At 38.0% G+C, this 16,549-nt stretch overlaps 6 non-coding genes across 6 annotated transcripts; all 6 read left to right on the forward strand.

Moving 5' to 3' along the window:
* Positions 1–2,722: 2,722 nt before the first annotated feature.
* On the forward strand, positions 2,723–2,805 carry TRNAL-UAA (transfer RNA leucine (anticodon UAA)). Its single transcript has one exon. It is a non-coding gene; the product is annotated as a tRNA-Leu (tRNA).
* A 533-nt stretch (positions 2,806–3,338) lies between these two features.
* Positions 3,339–3,419, forward strand: TRNAS-CGA (transfer RNA serine (anticodon CGA)). The gene has a single exon. It is a non-coding gene; the product is annotated as a tRNA-Ser (tRNA).
* Positions 3,420–6,739: 3,320 nt separating this feature from the next.
* Positions 6,740–6,822, forward strand: TRNAL-UAA (transfer RNA leucine (anticodon UAA)). Its single transcript has one exon. It is a non-coding gene; the product is annotated as a tRNA-Leu (tRNA).
* A 514-nt stretch (positions 6,823–7,336) lies between these two features.
* On the forward strand, positions 7,337–7,418 carry TRNAS-CGA (transfer RNA serine (anticodon CGA)). The gene has a single exon. It is a non-coding gene; the product is annotated as a tRNA-Ser (tRNA).
* A 3,320-nt stretch (positions 7,419–10,738) lies between these two features.
* On the forward strand, positions 10,739–10,821 carry TRNAL-UAA (transfer RNA leucine (anticodon UAA)). The gene has a single exon. It is a non-coding gene; the product is annotated as a tRNA-Leu (tRNA).
* A 514-nt stretch (positions 10,822–11,335) lies between these two features.
* TRNAS-CGA (transfer RNA serine (anticodon CGA)) lies at positions 11,336–11,417 on the forward strand. Its single transcript has one exon. It is a non-coding gene; the product is annotated as a tRNA-Ser (tRNA).
* Positions 11,418–16,549: the final 5,132 nt, after the last annotated feature.

Raw genomic sequence — 16,549 nt, forward strand, 5'->3', positions numbered from 1 at the left:
GTAATAATTGTAACTCCCTGAAGTTTACAGAAAATTAACAAATTAATTAAATGTAAACTTTATGGAATCTTTTGTGAAACAGAATGATTCTAATTAAGAACAAATGTACTTTCTGCTAGTATATCTGCCATATAAATTATTATTGGTAATCATTCAAATCTTCACCTGAATGAATGAAATGATTATGATAACAATCACTTCATTGCTTTTAATCACAGTTTAGCAAGAAGTACAAAAACTATATGTTCCTTTGTCCCTACACTATAATTAAGAGGGGTTTGTGTAAAAGACCAGACACTTGTTAATTCTTTAAACTAAAGATAGTGTCATTTTCTATTGGTTTAGGAGATTTTGAAAAAATCAGGAAAAAGCTTTCTATTTTTTTTCCATGTAAATAGAATTAACACCATGCACTACATGTTACCAGTGGAACTTTTCTTCTGCTCCTTCTCTTTCTTCAATATTTTAATAAATGATTTTGAAAAAACAAAATAATAAAAACGATGACTTTTTGGTGGAAACTGCTTTGTCCTTGTTCTTCTTGCCCCAATTGCCCTCCGACTCTGCTCTTCTAATCTCTGACATCCAAGTTAGATCATTTTCCCTTTACTCCTTTTTCATAGTTACATAGTAGATGAGGTTGAAAAAAGACGTACGTCCATCAAGTTTAACCTATGCTAAATTTAGACAACAGATACGTTATCCTATATCTATACTTACTTATTGTTCCAGAGGAAGGCAACAAAGAAAACCCAGAGTCATATAATCCAATGATATCTCATAAGGGAAAAAATAAATTCCTTCCTGACTTCAAGAATTGGCAATCGGATGAATCCTTGGATCAACATCCTTCCCAAGTATACTTATTTGGTATATATACCTTTCCTATCTAAAAAGATGTCAACCTGTTTTTGAACAAATCAATTGTATCTGCCATCACAGTCTCCATGGGTAATGAATGCCACATTTTTACTAAGTGCAGTATTGGCGGATCCGCTCATCCCCAGTTTATTTCCAACTTTTTGTGATTGGGCAATTTGGAGGTAAATTTGCTATTTTAGAGCCCCAAACAGCAGCAAGAAGCTGATCGGGGATCCTAGAATTGCACGAGTTTGAGAAACTGGCGATGTGCTGCGAAAAAAGGCTTCTCGCCAAACGTTTGGCGGATTTTTTTGTACGCCAAAAAAAGGCGAATTTGATTATTTTCGCCAGGTTACCACAGCTTCCTGAATATCTAGAGGCACTTTTGGCGGAAACCTGGCAAGAACTGGTTTATCGGAGCTCTCTGCATAGGCCCCTAAGTCAGAAGCTGGGACGAAGTTATGAAAATAGAAGGTGGCAGTCACGGTTGGGTATTCTACCTGAAAAGAGTACCAAGAAGCCAGGGAGGATTTCCCAGTCAGGGTAAGCCTTTCAAAGAGGGTGCCCTGCACTTATTTGAGGCTAGTTTTCGACCCCAGACCCCTAGTAAGTGTGTAATACTGCTGTGTATTTTATATTCATTGTTGTCCGTGAGTTTCACTCAAATAAACCCCATTTTATTCCACTATCTTGTTTTGCCTATTGAATGATCCCTGAATGGTATAAAAAGTGTTAAATGTGCTGGGCTCTTTTGACATTTGGCTAGACAATAAGATATCAGTACTGGAATACATTGTATATTTGCATAACTTATATTTATACAGGCAGCAATATTATGTCAAAGGAAAATGTCATCTTTCTATCTATATGTAACTACTTCTTCAGTTACTGCTATGTACTGACCTTTGGTGGCTCTCTTAGTGGTTTTGGACAAAATACTGTATGCAGCTATCCCTGCCCATCTCAAACAGGAAAATACATCCTGCATGTTTGATATATATATATGGTAAGGAAGAGTAGGCTTGGAAAGTGGAACTAATCAGTGCTTAGGGAAATCATAATTCTAGTGCAGTGTTATAACATTCAATCTATCTAAAAAGACTAACAATATGTATATTATTGCCTAGACTTTCACATTCAATGTCATACATTATTCATTGGAAGTCAACCATGGCCTTGAAAAATATCCCAACTTTATAAGATAACTCACCGTGAAATACTCCATGAAGGAAAACTATCTATAATAATCAAGAAGATTAAAAGATGGGTTACGAGGCGCAAATTGTAATAAATGTATAATGCACTCCCCCTGACTGAGTAGAAGAAAGCTAGACATTTTGACTCCATTTATGATATGGTATCACTCTTTTACAAAAAGTAAATATGTAATCCTGTTCAGCATAATCTTGCTGCAAAAAACCTCTAGCATTTCCAGGTAAAGGTGAAAATGCTGCAGAAAGCACAGTCACTTAGCTATGTTGTTCTCATTCTTCATATATGACTTTTAAGGGCATACTGTACATTGCTGAAGTACATTTTATCCAGATGACAAAATCTCTATGTCACCACCAGGATGGCCGAGTGGCTAAGGTATTGGACTTAAGATCCAATGGACATATGTCTGCGTGGGATTAACAATATTGAATTCCTAATTCCTGGACATGTTTATATTGTTGCTACTTTTGCCATAGTCCACATATTGATAGTTCATATTTGTCATCATTCATCTGTGAGTGTTACCCATATCCGCTCAAGAGCTTTGCCCTTGTTCTTCTTGCCCTAATTGCACTATGACTCTGCTCTTCTAATCTCTGACATTGCTGAAGTCCATTTAACCAGATGACAAAATCTATATGTCATCACCAGGATGGCCGAGTGGTTAAGGCGTTGGACTTAAGATCCAATGGACATATGTCTGCGTGGGTTCAAACCCCACTCCTGGTATTGCTTTGTTTTGTCAACGAACAATATTGATACCTCTTTCCTTGACATGTTTATTTTGTTGATACTTTTGCCACAGTCCACATATTGATAGTTCATATTTGTCATCATTCAAAAGTGAGTGTTACCCATATCCGCTCAAGAGATTTGCCTTTGTTCTTTTTGCCCTAATTGCACTAAGACTCTGCTCTTCTAATCTCTGACATCCAAGTTAGATAATTTTCCCTTTACTCCTTTTAACCCCTAATCTTTTTTTTAATGCCCCAGATCTGTTTCATACTGGACATTGAATGTGGTTAACAAAAAGTATTTCTCGTCATTGTTCAAGAACCGAATAGCAGCTTCATTTTACAAAGATAATGTTGTTTAAACAATGTGTACAAACAAATCATGTATTTCTCTTTATGAAAATGTATTTCTCTTTATGAAAATGTTCTCAAGGTCAGTTGATTCATATTGGTCTTCATTCATTAGTGAGTGTTACCCAAATCCGTTCAAGAGCCAACTCTGTGACAGAAATCACAGTTTTCAGCTATGTAGTCATGGCCGAGTGGTTAAGGCGATGGATTCGAAATCCATTGGGTTTCCTCGCGCAGGTTCAAATCCGGCTGACTACGTTTACATTTTTCAGCTGGGAAGTGTTTTTAAACCTTCACTGCACTTTTCATTTTGTTTTTATCTGCTTGTCAAAGCAATCTTTACTTACTGGAATATGTGGCACACAAAAGAAGAAAACACTGTGAATTCTTCAAACATTTCCCAAGTTATACATTTTAGGTTGCTACTGACTGTAAAACATTTAATAAAGGACTCCATTTCAATCCATGCTTTGTTTTCTATAGATAAGTATCTCTATTCTGCAAGATATTGCTAAGAGGTCATGTGTGTGCAATACTTTGCACAACATATAATAGAGGAGAAATGGTTTAACCCTACAGAAATAACTTAACGTGACAAAGGATTGTGAGCACTTAAGTGTGAGAGTGAGGGATTTCTTCCACTTTATAATTACAGATAATATTTGACTTCTTCTTAATGACTGTGCTAAGTACTGCATGTATCACACTTCAGCACAAATAGCTTTTTGTTATGAAAAAGCATTTGTAATGTTTTATTGTTATCATTCACAAAAGCTAAGCAGGGCTTTCTAAACCTGTTGAAGGAATAAACAACTTAGCTTGAATTTGACTGAAAAATGGTCATTAATGTACTGTAATAATTGTAACTCCCTGAAGTTTACAGAAAATTAACAAATTAATTAAATGTAAACTTTATGGAATCTTTTGTGAAACAGAATGATTCTAATTAAGAACAAATGTACTTTCTGCTAGTATATCTGCCATATAAATTATTATTGGTAATCATTCAAATCTTCACCTGAATGAATGAAATGATTATGATAACAATCACTTCATTGCTTTTAATCACAGTTTAGCAAGAAGTACAAAAACTATATGTTCCTTTGTCCCTACACTATAATTAAGAGGGGTTTGTGTAAAAGACCAGACACTTGTTAATTCTTTAAACTAAAGATAGTGTCATTTTCTATTGGTTTAGGAGATTTTGAAAAAATCAGGTAAAAGCTTTCTATTTTTTTTCCATGTAAATAGAATTAACACCATGCACTACATGTTACCAGTGGAACTTTTCTTCTGCTCCTTCTCTTTCTTCAATATTTTAATAAATGATTTTGAAAAAACAAAATAATAAAAACGATGACTTTTTGGTGGAAACTGCTTTGTCCTTGTTCTTCTTGCCCCAATTGCCCTCCGACTCTGCTCTTCTAATCTCTGACATCCAAGTTAGATCATTTTCCCTTTACTCCTTTTTCATAGTTACATAGTAGATGAGGTTGAAAAAAGACGTACGTCCATCAAGTTTAACCTATGCTAAATTTAGTCAACAGATACGTTATCTTATATCTATACTTACTTATTGTTCCAGAGGAAGGCAACAAAGAAAACCCAGAGTCATATAATCCAATGATATCTCATAAGGGAAAAAATAAATTCCTTCCTGACTTCAAGAATTGGCAATCGGATGAATCCTTGGATCAACATCCTTCCCAAGTATACTTATTTGGTATATATACCTTTCCTATCTAAAAAGATGTCAACCTGTTTTTGAACAAATCAATTGTATCTGCCATCACAGTCTCCATGGGTAATGAATGCCACATTTTTACTAAGTGCAGTATTGGCGGATCCGCTCATCCCCAGTTTATTTCCAACTTTTTGTGATTGGGCAATTTGGAGGTAAATTTGCTATTCTAGAGCCCCGAACAGCAGCAAGAAGCTGATCGGGGATCCTAGAATTGCACGAGTTTGAGAAACTGGCGATGTGCTGCGAAAAAAGGCTTCTCGCCAAACGTTTGGCGGATTTTTTTGTACGCCAAAAAAAAAAGGCGAATTTGATTATTTTCGCCAGGTTACCACAGCTTCCTGAATATCTAGAGGCACTTTTGGCGGAAACCTGGCAAGAACTGGTTTATCGGAGCTCTCTGCATAGGCCCCTAAGTCAGAAGCTGGGACGAAGTTATGAAAATAGAAGGTGGCAGTCACGGTTGGGTATTCTACCTGAAAAGAGTACCAAGAAGCCAGGGAGGATTTCCCAGTCAGGGTAAGCCTTTCAAAGAGGGTGCCCTGCACTTATTTGAGGCTAGTTTTCGACCCCAGACCCCTAGTAAGTGTGTAATACTGCTGTGTATTTTATATTCATTGTTGTCCGTGAGTTTCACTCAAATAAACCCCATTTTATTCCACTATCTTGTTTTGCCTATTGAATGATCCCTGAATGGTATAAAAAGTGTTAAAAGTGCTGGGCTCTTTTGACATTTGGCTAGACAATAAGATATCAGTACTGGAATACATTGTATATTTGCATAACTTATATTTATACAGGCAGCAATATTATGTCAAAGGAAAATGTCATCTTTCTATCTATATGTAACTACTTCTTCAGTTACTGCTATGTACTGACCTTTGGTGGCTCTCTTAGTGGTTTTGGACAAAATACTGTATGCAGCTATCCCTGCCCATCTCAAACAGGAAAATACATCCTGCATGTTTGATATATATATATGGTAAGGAAGAGTAGGCTTGGAAAGTGGAACTAATCAGTGCTTAGGGAAATCATAATTCTAGTGCAGTGTTATAACATTCAATCTATCTAAAAAGACTAACAATATGTATATTATTGCCTAGACTTTCACATTCAATGTCATACATTATTCATTGGAAGTCAACCATGGCCTTGAAAAATATCCCAACTTTATAAGATAACTCACCGTGAAATGCTCCATGAAGGAAAACTATCTATAATAATCAAGAAGATTAAAAGATGGGTTACGAGGCGCAAATTGTAATAAATGTATAATGCACTCCCCCTGACTGAGTAGAAGAAAGCTAGACATTTTGACTCCATTTATGATATGGTATCACTCTTTTACAAAAAGTAAATATGTAATCCTGTTCAGCATAATCTTGCTGCAAAAAACCTCTAGCATTTCCAGGTAAAGGTGAAAATGCTGCAGAAAGCACAGTCACTTAGCTATGTTGTTCTCATTCTTCATATATGACTTTTAAGGGCATACTGTACATTGCTGAAGTACATTTTATCCAGATGACAAAATCTCTATGTCACCACCAGGATGGCCGAGTGGCTAAGGTATTGGACTTAAGATCCAATGGACATATGTCTGCGTGGGATTAACAATATTGAATTCCTAATTCCTGGACATGTTTATATTGTTGCTACTTTTGCCATAGTCCACATATTGATAGTTCATATTTGTCATCATTCATCTGTGAGTGTTACCCATATCCGCTCAAGAGCTTTGCCCTTGTTCTTCTTGCCCTAATTGCACTATGACTCTGCTCTTCTAATCTCTGACATTGCTGAAGTCCATTTAACCAGATGACAAAATCTACATGTCATCACCAGGATGGCCGAGTGGTTAAGGCGTTGGACTTAAGATCCAATGGACATATGTCTGCGTGGGTTCAAACCCCACTCCTGGTATTGCTTTGTTTTGTCAACGAACAATATTGAATACCTCTTTCCTTGACATGTTTATTTTGTTGATACTTTTGCCACAGTCCACATATTGATAGTTCATATTTGTCATCATTCAAAAGTGAGTGTTACCCATATCCGCTCAAGAGATTTGCCTTTGTTCTTTTTGCCCTAATTGCACTAAGACTCTGCTCTTCTAATCTCTGACATCCAAGTTAGATAATTTTCCCTTTACTCCTTTTAACCCCTAATCTTTTTTTTAATGCCCCAGATCTGTTTCATACTGGACATTGAATGTGGTTAACAAAAAGTATTTCTCGTCATTGTTCAAGAACCGAATAGCAGCTTCATTTTACAAAGATAATGTTGTTTAAACAATGTGTACAAACAAATCATGTATTTCTCTTTATGAAATTGTTCTCAAGGTCAGTTGATTCATATTGGTCTTCATTCATTAGTGAGTGTTACCCAAATCCGTTCCAGAGCCGACTGTGTGACAGAAATCACAGTTTTCAGCTATGTAGTCATGGCCGAGTGGTTAAGGCGATGGATTCGAAATCCATTGGGGTTTCCTCGCGCAGGTTCAAATCCTGCTGACTACGTTTACATTTTTCAGCTGGGAAGTGTTTTTAAACCTTCACTGCACTTTTCATTTTGTTTTTATCTGCTTGTCAAAGCAATCTTTACTTACTGGAATATGTGGCACTCAAAATAAGAAAACACTGTGAATTCTTCAAACATTTCCCAAGTTATATATTTTAGGTTGCTGCTGACTGTAAAACATTTAATAAAGGACTTCATTTCAATCCATGCTTTGTTTTCTATAGATAAGTATCTCTATTCTGCAAGATATTGCTAAGAGATCATGTGTGTGCAATACTTTGCACAACATATAATAGAGAAGAAATGGTTTAACCCTACAGAAATAACTTAATGTGACAAAGGATTGTGAGCACTTAACTGTGAGAGTGAGGGATTTCTTCCACTTTATAATTACAGATAATATTTGACTTCTTCTTAATGACTGTGCTAAGTACTGCATGTATCACACTTCAGCACAAATAGCTTTTTGTTATGAAAAAGCATTTGTAATGTTTTATTGTTATCATTCACAAAAGCTAAGCAGGGCTTTCTAAACCTGTTGAAGGAATAAACAACTTAGCTTGAATTTGACTGATAAATGGTCATTAATGTACTGTAATAATTGTAACTCCCTGAAGTTTACAGAAAATTAACAAATTAATTAAATGTAAACTTTATGGAATCTTTTGTGAAACAGAATGATTCTAATTAAGAACAAATGTACTTTCTGCTAGTATATCTGCCATATAAATTATTATTGGTAATCATTCAAATCTTCACCTGAATGAATGAAATGATTATGATAACAATCACTTCATTGCTTTTAATCACAGTTTAGCAAGAAGTACAAAAACTATATGTTCCTTTGTCCCTACACTATAATTAAGAGGGGTTTGTGTAAAAGACCAGACACTTGTTAATTCTTTAAACTAAAGATAGTGTCATTTTCTATTGGTTTAGGAGATTTTGAAAAAATCAGGAAAAAGCTTTCTATTTTTTTTCCATTTAAATAGAATTAACACCATGCACTACATGTTACCAGTGGAACTTTTCTTCTGCTCCTTCTCTTTCTTCAATATTTTAATAAATGATTTTGAAAAAACAAAATAATAAAAACGATGACTTTTTGGTGGAAACTGCTTTGTCCTTGTTCTTCTTGCCCCAATTGCCCTCCGACTCTGCTCTTCTAATCTCTGACATCCAAGTTAGATCATTTTCCCTTTACTCCTTTTTCATAGTTACATAGTAGATGAGGTTGAAAAAAGACGTACGTCCATCAAGTTTAACCTATGCTAAATTTAGTCAACAGATACGTTATCTTATATCTATACTTACTTATTGTTCCAGAGGAAGGCAACAAAGAAAACCCAGAGTCATATAATCCAATGATATCTCATAAGGGAAAAAATAAATTCCTTCCTGACTTCAAGAATTGGCAATCGGATGAATCCTTGGATCAACATCCTTCCCAAGTATACTTATTTGGTATATATACCTTTCCTATCTAAAAAGATGTCAACCTGTTTTTGAACAAATCAATTGTATCTGCCATCACAGTCTCCATGGGTAATGAATGCCACATTTTTACTAAGTGCAGTATTGGCGGATCCGCTCATCCCCAGTTTATTTCCAACTTTTTGTGATTGGGCAATTTGGAGGTAAATTTGCTATTCTAGAGCCCCGAACAGCAGCAAGAAGCTGATCGGGGATCCTAGAATTGCACGAGTTTGAGAAACTGGCGATGTGCTGCGAAAAAAGGCTTCTCGCCAAACGTTTGGCGGATTTTTTTGTACGCCAAAAAAAAAAGGCGAATTTGATTATTTTCGCCAGGTTACCACAGCTTCCTGAATATCTAGAGGCACTTTTGGCGGAAACCTGGCAAGAACTGGTTTATCGGAGCTCTCTGCATAGGCCCCTAAGTCAGAAGCTGGGACGAAGTTATGAAAATAGAAGGTGGCAGTCACGGTTGGGTATTCTACCTGAAAAGAGTACCAAGAAGCCAGGGAGGATTTCCCAGTCAGGGTAAGCCTTTCAAAGAGGGTGCCCTGCACTTATTTGAGGCTAGTTTTCGACCCCAGACCCCTAGTAAGTGTGTAATACTGCTGTGTATTTTATATTCATTGTTGTCCGTGAGTTTCACTCAAATAAACCCAATTTTATTCCACTATCTTGTTTTGCCTATTGAATGATCCCTGAATGGTATAAAAAGTGTTAAAAGTGCTGGGCTCTTTTGACATTTGGCTAGACAATAAGATATCAGTACTGGAATACATTGTATATTTGCATAACTTATATTTATACAGGCAGCAATATTATGTCAAAGGAAAATGTCATCTTTCTATCTATATGTAACTACTTCTTCAGTTACTGCTATGTACTGACCTTTGGTGGCTCTCTTAGTGGTTTTGGACAAAATACTGTATGCAGCTATCCCTGCCCATCTCAAACAGGAAAATACATCCTGCATGTTTGATATATATATATGGTAAGGAAGAGTAGGCTTGGAAAGTGGAACTAATCAGTGCTTAGGGAAATCATAATTCTAGTGCAGTGTTATAACATTCAATCTATCTAAAAAGACTAACAATATGTATATTATTGCCTAGACTTTCACATTCAATGTCATACATTATTCATTGGAAGTCAACCATGGCCTTGAAAAATATCCCAACTTTATAAGATAACTCACCGTGAAATGCTCCATGAAGGAAAACTATCTATAATAATCAAGAAGATTAAAAGATGGGTTACGAGGCGCAAATTGTAATAAATGTATAATGCACTCCCCCTGACTGAGTAGAAGAAAGCTAGACATTTTGACTCCATTTATGATATGGTATCACTCTTTTACAAAAAGTAAATATGTAATCCTGTTCAGCATAATCTTGCTGCAAAAAACCTCTAGCATTTCCAGGTAAAGGTGAAAATGCTGCAGAAAGCACAGTCACTTAGCTATGTTGTTCTCATTCTTCATATATGACTTTTAAGGGCATACTGTACATTGCTGAAGTACATTTTATCCAGATGACAAAATCTCTATGTCACCACCAGGATGGCCGAGTGGCTAAGGTATTGGACTTAAGATCCAATGGACATATGTCTGCGTGGGATTAACAATATTGAATTCCTAATTCCTGGACATGTTTATATTGTTGCTACTTTTGCCATAGTCCACATATTGATAGTTCATATTTGTCATCATTCATCTGTGAGTGTTACCCATATCCGCTCAAGAGCTTTGCCCTTGTTCTTCTTGCCCTAATTGCACTATGACTCTGCTCTTCTAATCTCTGACATTGCTGAAGTCCATTTAACCAGATGACAAAATCTATATGTCATCACCAGGATGGCCGAGTGGTTAAGGCGTTGGACTTAAGATCCAATGGACATATGTCTGCGTGGGTTCAAACCCCACTCCTGGTATTGCTTTGTTTTGTCAACGAACAATATTGAATACCTCTTTCCTTGACATGTTTATTTTGTTGATACTTTTGCCACAGTCCACATATTGATAGTTCATATTTGTCATCATTCAAAAGTGAGTGTTACCCATATCCGCTCAAGAGATTTGCCTTTGTTCTTTTTGCCCTAATTGCACTAAGACTCTGCTCTTCTAATCTCTGACATCCAAGTTAGATAATTTTCCCTTTACTCCTTTTAACCCCTAATCTTTTTTTTAATGCCCCAGATCTGTTTCATACTGGACATTGAATGTGGTTAACAAAAAGTATTTCTCGTCATTGTTCAAGAACCGAATAGCAGCTTCATTTTACAAAGATAATGTTGTTTAAACAATGTGTACAAACAAATCATGTATTTCTCTTTATGAAATTGTTCTCAAGGTCAGTTGATTCATATTGGTCTTCATTCATTAGTGAGTGTTACCCAAATCCGTTCAAGAGCCAACTGTGTGACAGAAATCACAGTTTTCAGCTATGTAGTCATGGCCGAGTGGTTAAGGCGATGGATTCGAAATCCATTGGGGTTTCCTCGCGCAGGTTCAAATCCTGCTGACTACGTTTACATTTTTCAGCTGGGAAGTGTTTTTAAACCTTCACTGCACTTTTCATTTTGTTTTTATCTGCTTGTCAAAGCAATCTTTACTTACTGGAATATGTGGCACTCAAAATAAGAAAACACTGTGAATTCTTCAAACATTTCCCAAGTTATATATTTTAGGTTGCTGCTGACTGTAAAACATTTAATAAAGGACTTCATTTCAATCCATGCTTTGTTTTCTATAGATAAGTATCTCTATTCTGCAAGATATTGCTAAGAGATCATGTGTGTGCAATACTTTGCACAACATATAATAGAGAAGAAATGGTTTAACCCTACAGAAATAACTTAATGTGACAAAGGATTGTGAGCACTTAACTGTGAGAGTGAGGGATTTCTTCCACTTTATAATTACAGATAATATTTGACTTCTTCTTAATGACTGTGCTAAGTACTGCATGTATCACACTTCAGCACAAATAGCTTGTGTAAAACGCCACTGCGAACTGTTAGGTTTCGGTACTGGGTTAACTGGTGTGTTGTATGGTGAGACAGTTGGTTCTATCACTCCCTTTGTGAGTAACTCCTTAATGATCGGTTCAATACCTGCTTCCTTTTCTGCAGATAATGGATACTGTTTAATGTAAACCGGACTTACTCCTGGCTTTAGTGTAGCCTCATATGGTGTACATGAGATGAGACCTGGGTCAGTGTGAGAAGTAGCCCATACCCGTGGGTCAATGTCCTGTAATGATAAAGGTATGTCAGTAGAAAAAAGATTCCATTCTATATCCCATATCTCGTCAATAGGTAAATACTTGTCCTGTAATACAAGCTGCTGTCCTTGAGCCCATATGAAGGCTCCTTTGTCTGATGCAATGTAGACAGTCGTTGGTGTGATCCACACACCTTCAATGCGAGCAGACACATCTGAGTGTGCTTCAGGGTCATGCATCTCTGCTTCTGGATCATAGACAATACATGAAACAGGATTAGCAAATGTCATGCGTGTGTAAGGCATATCACCATGGATGGCGAAATCTGACAATTTGGTCAGTTGTTCAACTAATCTATCTGGCATTGTTAACCCTCGGACTTTGAGTCTGCCAGTGTCATGCTGAAAAAGAGAAAGATCATAATCATTGGGGGAGAGATGTGGAGAACTTACAATAATCCCCCCCTTGTCATCAATGCTTATGTCAATTTGCATTTTGGCCATGAGATCACGTCCTAATAAATTCACTGGACATTGTGGAATAACCCTGAAAGGGTGCTTCCAGTGTTTGTCAGACCTAGGATTTAATTGAACTGACAAAATGGGAGTGTTGTAACATTTAGTGAGAGTACCCTCAATACCCATAGAGGACTCGTCTGCTTGCTGCATTGGGCCCTTGTAAGAATGTTTATTAAGGCAAGAACGCGTTGCACCTGTGTCTACAAGAAAATCAGTTAATCTGCCATTGACATACAATGATAGTAATGGTATATCTAACCATCCATTAGACACAGAAACTTGTGGGCAGACGAGGGTTTCCGTCCTCGGGCATCCCTATTGGCTATAAGGCATCTCTTGGTTCCATGCAACATTATATTGAGGGCTGGAAACATTTTGGCCCTGATAATTGTGACTTTGTTGGGGCCTCTGAGTGTTTTGCTGCATGTTTCTGCTGCTATTCTGCTGATACTGTGGTTGGTTCTGCTGACCATAGCCTTGATGCTGCCTGTGATTTCCCTGACTTTGAAAATCCTGCTGCTGATAATTTTGTTGTTGGTTGTTACCCTGAGAAGGGGCCCAACATTCCTGTCTCCAGTGTCCCTGTTTCCCGCAGTTAAAACAAGTGCCTGGTCTGCGCTGGTTATTCCCTTGGGCTCCCCTACCCCTTCCTCTATTGTGACCTCCCCTGCCCCTGTAATGATTTCCTCTAGCATTCTGCACTGAGCCATCGTGAGCATGCATGACAGTTTCAGGCGGGGGAGGGGGTGGGGGCAACGGTGTACGATCTGGGAAAGCTCCTGCACCATCCTTAATGGCCAGGTCACCCATTATCTTATCGGGCGTCATTGTCTGCCAACCAGTCACAGTCATGTAAACAATCTGTCTATGTGTGTCGCATAAACCATTAAGTAAAGATTGTACATACAAAATGTTCATCTCGTCATCTGTTGCCTTAGGGTATTGCATACCTGCAGTATTAACCCATTCGTTCTTAAATCTGCGGCAAAAATCAGTAACTGACTCATCATCTTTCTGCTTAAGAGTCATAATCAGACCTACATTTTTCCTGGATCTGCCTTGCTCAAAAAAGTATGTCTCCAATAGTTCCCACATTTTGGCAATAACACCTGGATTATCCCAAACAAACTCACCTTCTGCTGGTGCACGGTCAGCAGAACTCAATACACTACTGAAGCTACCCCTCTTACCGGGTGCATCAAACTTCTTACTCAAGTATCTGTCAGCCTTAGACCAATCAATGTCAATGTGCCCTGTCAAACAATCTAGGCAAAATCTAATGTCACCCCCTGTAAATTGATAACCTTGACTTTTCTTTTTAAGGTATTTAATTGCACCACTTGGATTTTTAAAAGGATCCGGGCAGCCTTTAGCCCATGATTCCATTAATGTGGTGTCTACAGAGTGAATCAAGATATCATTTCCTAAAGTCATAAACGGCAATGCTAACTCAACCCCTGCTTCAGCACAATCCTGTCTGTCAGCTTGTTGTGCCGTTTGTAATGCCTGTCGTGTTCTATGTGATATGGGGGAATCCTGTTTCGGAGTATTATACATTCTGATTTCATCAGCGAGTTTAATTGAATCAGCTAAAGTGTCAGCTAACAATGATTCGTATTCGCGCTTCTGAGCGGTGCGAATTAAATCCTTCCTAGAAACATTTCTTGGTGTGAAAACAGATGATTGCGGTGTAGCTAGGACAGGTTTGGCATTACTATGTGCGGGAGTTAATTTTACGGCATGTGAATCATTGAACACGTCTTTAAATTCCTTGAGTTCCTCAGTCAGTACCCTTACAGAAGCACAGAATTCCTTAACTCTATCACTGCTGACCCCTGCAGCTGAATCAGATGTCACAGAAGCTGCTGAAACAGTGTTTTCTTTAAGTTTACTTAAAGGCAATCGGCTAGTGGGTGATGGTATGTCGGAATGAGATGAATCCGAACCAGAATCTTCCCCTTCACTCTCCCCGGAGACAGGGGGTGAACCATGAGAAGAAAGTCTTGTGGGGCTTACGACAGTGGGAAGCTGTCTTTTTGGGCTTTTTTTAGAGGGCGACTTATGATGCTCAGATTCAGAGCGGTGTACCACCTCTGATTCTGCATCGTTTCTCAACTCCACATAGGTGGATTGAGATGGCTGTGGGCAAATGTCATTACTCTCCTCCCTGCGTACGGGTGTAGTAGGTTTGTGGTGGCTTGCAGCATAGTGTGATAACACTGCCAACATGTTAGGATCAAAACTTGGAAATAGTGGCACAGGTGTGATAGGACTATACGGGGGTACTTGTAACATCACACAAGGCGGCGGTGGTGGGGGCAACACATCTGGAGGAAATAACTCCTGTGGGGGTGCATTAGGGGCTTGGGAATACATTGTAGTGAGATTATCGGGTGGTGGTGGCCAAATTGGCTCATCACATTTTGGGGCTTTGTTTCGTCTCGCCTCATCAATGTGAGGTGCAACTTTTACCCAAATGCGGCCACATAATGCCATATAATGCATGTCCCACTCGGGATCAGGCTGAAACCATAGCCATTCAGGATCTCCACCCAAACATAATCCTTTTATCATTGTCATATGATATGCGGCAAAACTACCTTCCCTCGGGAAAGGGTTGGACGATTGCATTCTCTCAGACCACCCAGCAATATTATCCACAAAAGGAACAGTGTAAAAATCTGACGTACATGCACTGACAAAATCTTTAGGCGTTTCTATGCCAGGGTTATATTCTCTGTTAATGATAAGTGTAACAGTCGGCTTCCTGCTGGGAGTTGTGCAAGCTATGTCAACAGATACATCGCTATTATTACAATCATTGTTTCCCTTAGGGCCACGTTTGGAGTTGGAAATTCCCATCATTCAGGCAATGCAAATCGTACTTGATTCACAAAACAAAAATCAAGCTCGGTTTTCACTGTAAAAAGGTATGGGCAACACAGCGTAATATCATGCACTTATATACTTAGCACTTATACACTTAGCACTTATATACTTAGCACTTATGTATACTTAGTACTTTATATGTCTTATATATCTTATCTTATATATATAACGACATGCCCATGCACAGAAAAAGAAAAAAAATCCCTTAAAAATCCCTTACAATCCTCCTCCCCCCTTAAAAAAAATACACTTTTCCCACAGACACTATAAGAGTTTTTCAAGCAGATACCCAACTATATCGCTTGTTCCTATCTCTCAACAGGGACTATAACCCTGTGTATATACTTCCGTCAAGGATTCATATAATCCTGACTTCACTTCGAGCCTTTACTCAAGTGTTTCTATGGTTTTTCCTTAACCTTGGATCATCCGGTGCAGCGGTAACTCTAAAAACTTCTAAAACCTTAAAACCTTATGGGCTCTTTGGGCAAGAAGACACAGACGGATAATATACAGATAAAATATATATCTTGTACACTTACCGCGAATGTGGCTTCTATCCCAACTTCCGACACCATGAAAATATTAGTGCCCTTTTGTATTCTCCAACGTCTTAGCGTGAAAATACACCGTCTGCCAGCCTTGGACGACTCCAACCTCCGGAGGATTTACCACACTCTTATAGCGCTGATGACCTGGGAAAACAAAATGGCGGACGAGCTCGGGAGAAGACAGTAATTGAGTCAGACAACCACCAAGGAAGCTTTGTCAGAAAACTGTTCTCTCTCATTTATTGAAGGTCTACAGCCGGTTTATATAGCCAACTTGAGCATAGAAAATAACACAGATATGAGAACATACTTCCCCTTTTACTTCACAGTCTGTCAGCAAAATGACAGTTAGACAATTTATGGTCTGAGAAAGGGGCTCAATAGAGTTAGGAGGCCGTTAAGGAAATGGCAGTATATTGTGAAATGCATTGTTGTGTAACTTATGCCCGGTACGGCTGAAGACAAGTTCCTGTTTTCC

The sequence above is a fragment of the Ascaphus truei genome, chromosome 15, assembly GCF_040206685.1.
Source record: "Ascaphus truei isolate aAscTru1 chromosome 15, aAscTru1.hap1, whole genome shotgun sequence".
In the NCBI taxonomy this organism is placed as follows: domain Eukaryota; kingdom Metazoa; phylum Chordata; class Amphibia; order Anura; family Ascaphidae; genus Ascaphus; species Ascaphus truei.